The sequence below is a fragment of the Cornus florida genome, unplaced genomic scaffold (assembly GCF_030987335.1).
Source record: "Cornus florida cultivar Cherokee Brave unplaced genomic scaffold, ASM3098733v1 CherokeeBrave_3.0.0_Hap2_Chr08, whole genome shotgun sequence".
NCBI classification, from domain to species: domain Eukaryota; kingdom Viridiplantae; phylum Streptophyta; class Magnoliopsida; order Cornales; family Cornaceae; genus Cornus; species Cornus florida.
The window spans coordinates 86,669,645-86,674,772 of NW_026775578.1; the positions used below are offsets into that span (position 1 = coordinate 86,669,645).

General features: G+C 33.6%; 1 long non-coding RNA gene across 1 annotated transcript; it reads left to right on the forward strand.

The window, feature by feature from the left end:
• The first annotated feature begins 1,884 nt into the window (after nt 1-1,884).
• LOC132268709 (uncharacterized) lies at nt 1,885-3,867 on the forward strand. Its single transcript, XR_009469347.1, has 3 exons — nt 1,885-1,956; nt 2,045-2,117; nt 3,585-3,867. It is a non-coding gene; the product is annotated as an uncharacterized LOC132268709 (long non-coding RNA).
• The last annotated feature ends 1,261 nt before the right edge of the window (nt 3,868-5,128 follow it).

Consider the following 5,128-nt stretch of genomic DNA (forward strand, 5'->3'; position numbering starts at 1 on the left):
AAAAGGAATTGCGCCCTATAAAGGAAAGGAAGGAAGAGAAGGTTATACATACATACATGGATGCTTGTTCTTTCTCATGGTATGTTCTAAGATATAATATTTGTAATGTGTCTATCATTTTATTTTAAATAGCTATAATGTCATTATCATAATGGCTTATATGTTGTAGCTTTTCTACCTACACCGTGTGGATGTCAATGGACCAAAACTAAAGCTTGAGATGTCATGCCTACGTGGATGGACCAACAAATTAATAGGCGAGAGGTTGAATTTGGAGAAGCGTAAATATAATGGTTTCGGCTTCGGTGAGGTAAAGTTTACAATTGATACATCTGAAGATGCCGATAAGGTAATCACGTCAATTATGGCTTTTTATAATTGGTACTAAATATACAGTTATATTTGCATATTCATAATTACTTGGAACTCTATGGTTACATTTATATATTAATTGATATATATATTTACTAAACTTATTTAAAATTGTTAGGAGTTGGCATATGAAATTATTATAGTTGTTAAGAAATGGAAGCAACGGCACAATGTAGGCCAAGGCAGGGGGTCGAGATCCTCAGAACCCAGTTCATCCACACGATAACCTAACCCATCTTCGCAATTGTTTGCACAACACCATCCGATGGAGGAGGAAGATGAATCCCATATACCAGTGGAGGAGGAATTCGAAACCTCCATAAGACAAGCAAACTCACCCTGGCAATCTTTTACAAAACACGATCCCATGGAAGAGGAAAGAGAAATCCCCGCACCAATGGAGGAGGAAGTGGGAACCTCCACAGCAATGGAAGAGGAGGGTGATGTGCAGGAAGCAGTGATCCCCTTATTATGTGTTATAAAGCCTGGGCACCATAAGGGATCACCTTGGGTTGAAATAAAGGTCAACCGATTGCGTGTCCTTCGTCCAGAAGCAAAGGCAGTCATCTCATATGCCATGGATGAGAGCAGAAATGATGAGTGAGAAATTATATAAATAATTTTTTATTTGCTCTATATTTACTTACTTTCTATGCTCAAGCACTTAATATGTTATTGTTTAATTATAGTGAAATGCTGGTGAACATAAATGATATTTTCCTCATAAGAAAAGAGATGAGAACAATCTCTTACAATCATTGGATATCAAATATGGTATGTTCACTTAAAGTTCATTGATTTTTCAAACCAATCACACGCATGCATTAATGGTTTAAATGTGATCATTGTAGGTGGTTGAAGTCTATTGCCAAATGCTCCAGCTGAAACAAAAGCGTAGAGGAACCAAATTTTTCTTTCCGCCTTCGATTGGGGTAACAAATTCTTCTATCTATAATGAGTGTTTGTTTGACACATATTAGGTTATCAATTGTGTGCATTTTCAGATTGAACTTTCCAAGATACCTTCAAAAGTGGTTGATAGAAAGGGTAAAATACAAGCAGTTTGGAACTAGTATAAAAGGATAAGGAATGTCGATGATAACAAAGTTTGCCAATTCAATATGGTAATATTTATCGCTTGGAAACATAAATAATTATTATCCTTTTATCAAAAAAATATGATTCTAAAAGTAATTAAAATTTTACATTGTTAAATATGCAGCTTTTCTTTCCAACACTTGTAATTGAGAAACATTGGTGCTTGTATGTCTTTAACATTTGCGATAGTCATATGGATGTGTTGGATTAAATGAAGCAATGTTCGCATGATAAGCGTACTCCAGACAAGATGTCAAAAGATTTGGTAAACGCTTATTACATATGAGCTCATTTTTTTGATTATGTATTCATTTACTGTTAAATTAGGACGGTAAAGTATACAAGTTGAAGAACGTGGTACTGAATTTTTTACTCTAATCATTTATATATTGTGCATTTGTAGGTAATGTTGGTTGAGATATTCACCGGAAGAGATCTACAAAACTTCATATACAATGTGCCCAACGTACCTCAACAGCCCGATAGGTAATTTTATCACTTAATGTTCCTAGTTTGGTGTACTGATTATGTTCACAATTATAATTGACAGATACCTAAACAATCTTTTATTCAGTGATAGTTGTGGTGCTTTCATGTTGGACTTCATGGAGAAATGGGATGGTTCACTCAGTCACCCAAAAGAGAAGGTGAAGCCCAATTCTATTTTTTACATGGGTCTTATTTATTTTTTTTCCAGAATGAAGAAAATACCGAATTACTAAATCACACAATCTCCTCGATACTCTTCGTTAATCATTTAATTCTCTGTTTTCTTCAAAACCATTGGTGCATTGTTAATCTGAGCAATCACTGGTGATTAGTCTTCAAAAGAAGAAATGGGTCTTGCCTTTAAAGGTTTCAAAAAATATATTTGTAAAACTGATCCACATTCCTACACACTTTTGTTCAAGGGTTGAAACTGGAGGGTCTTTAATTCTAATACATGCAAACATAATTTTAAAAATTAATGCAACCACAAAATGCATCCACTATAACGTTTTCCTTCCTCTTCACTGCACTCCCCATTCTGTTTTTACACGTTTCCCAGCTTATACCTTTCTTTTTTCTTTTTGCATCTTTTGAACCCATGTTTGTGTGCAAGTACTTCACTTTCCGATCTCTCCCCGCTAGGCTGCAATGTCATAGTCTTAATAACGGGAAGACCAGGGGACTACGGCACGTGTTGAAACAAAGAGAGCTGTAAGCACCCCCTTTAGCCAACAAAATCTTCAACCTTAGAACCCCCTAATGCAGTATACCCTTAATGTGTGCCATTTTTAGGAAAGAGAAAGCATCCAGCTCTAGTGAGTACGGATCTAACATGAAGTAAGCAATAAAATGAACCATGTAACGAATGATATAGAAAATGTTTGACATCCACTGTATAATGGGTCCGATCGAGTAGAAACCAGCTTTGCTAGATGAGGTTTAAATGAATAGCATACTCTTAAATATTTTTAGACAGTTTTTCATTGTCAAAGAATTTGATTGAGATCAGTAGCTTAAATCATCAGTCAACCTTGTTTTTCCTACATCACCTAACCAATTAGATAGGCAAATACTGGACTCCTGTCATTTTAAATGAACATATTGTAGGTTATATGGTCACTTCACTGTACTTAGTGGTTCTCATTAAAAATGAACCGAACACAAAAGATACTGAAACTACGACATATTGAAATGAATGATTAAAAAATTTCAAAATAAATAGTGACTTTAAGATTACTTTTGGAATGTCAGAAAAAAGGTGCGTGCCATTGAGTGTTTGGAATCAGTAAAAAGGGACAACTATTTTGGGACAAGGAGATCTTTCGTATTATTAGATTTGTTGTGGTTTTGTTTATGTTCTGTCTCTGTGCTGATCTGACCAAATTGCTAACATATTTCCCAAGGATGAAGCTACCTGTTTATGTAATATTTCACATATAAAAGTTTAGTATTACCAAGATTTTGTGCATATGCCAAATTCAACAGTGTTGAAAAAGTTTTCTTTATCAAATATATAGTTTCTGCAACACTAGATTCCTATCTATTTACACTTATATGTATTCACGCATGAAGTCCATTTCCCTATCCTATATTCATGATTTGTCTTTACCTGGTTTAATGTGCAGGTGGATGTTGATAGATTACGTGCAATTATTGCTTCAAATTTGCTTTCAGATGACAATAACAAAATGAAGAATTTTGTAAAGAACAAAGCACTTTATCCATTTGGTCAAGCATGTTGATTTCAAGTAAGCTTCCATCAGCTTACTTGTGGTTAGTAATTTTTTTTTTTTTTTTTTATTTTTATGATTCTAACATCACCTCCATTAGCCAACAAGGTACCATTTACCTCAAGGAACCTTACTATCTCCATCTTAATCCATCAAGGCGTATAAGATGTAATTTCCTCGACTTTTAATATAATTTTTTGCTATACAACAATTTATTAGTATAAATTAGTTGTTAGTACTATAGCTCAATGTTCATTTGCACTTTTCCATGTGATATATTTGTCAAGAGCTCCAATGGAAATATTCAACCTCTTAAGTAAACTCAAAATTATTATGTAATTGTTCAAACATGTTTTAAATAGCAGTACTGCTAAGTTGGTTGGATAATGAGGTCACTTGTAGGGTTTTGGGCAAATTATAAATTCTTTTTTAATTTTGATGATTCTTTTTAAAATTATTATTATTATTCAAAGTTTCGAATTGTCTGTTTTTATATTGCTTTTGTTCCTTATTAATATTATACAATGCCTTAATAATTTAATTTTTATTGCATGTAACAGTCACAGAGACAAAGTGGTTATTTTGTTCCAACTACACAGAGACAGAAAAAATGCATGTCTATCAAATACACAAACAAGAGGACTCTGATTAGTCTTCAAAGGATAAGGGCAACAAATTGGATTACCACATAACAAGGAAATACATACCAGTATTTGCCCAATTGGAAGCTAGAGGAAGTGGGATAGGAGGATTGCTGAATTTTCTAAAAAGTGGTACCTGAAATGATGTGGGATATGGGACATTTGTAATGTTGAATAGTGTCATTTTTTTTTGCATGTATTTTGCACTCTGTTGGTGTTAGCTATTTTTAAAGTTTTAAAGAATAGTAGCTTTGCAACTTTTGATTATGGATTAGGTTGGTATATTTTTGCAACTATTGTATGGCTTATTATACTGGCATCTACCTTACATGAAATCAAATGAAGTTGCTCTTTTGGGTTTTCAGGAATTAGTATTATATGGCTTATTATATTAGGGTCTCAATGAATTTTATTTCACTATTATATTAATGTACTAATTTCAAATTTGATGGAGTTTAAAACTGAAGCAGTTTAATGAATGAAAAATTGGTTTGGATCTTCCTTGGTTCCATGGTGTCGATAAATGGATAGTTTAATGAATGAAAAATTGGTTTGGATCTTCCTTAGAAAACGTGGTACCTTGACGCCAAAAAGAAGTACCTTTAGTTCAAAAACGTGGTCCTATTGGGAAAAAAGTGGTACCTTTACAAAAGGTACCTATTTTTGCAATTGAAAATGGTATTACACCCCACATCGCTAATTAAGTTGCAAATTACATCCATAAACAGCTCCATTGGCGCCATGAATAAGTGTTTAGAGAAAATGTGGTACCTTGACGCCAAAAACTAGTACCTTCAG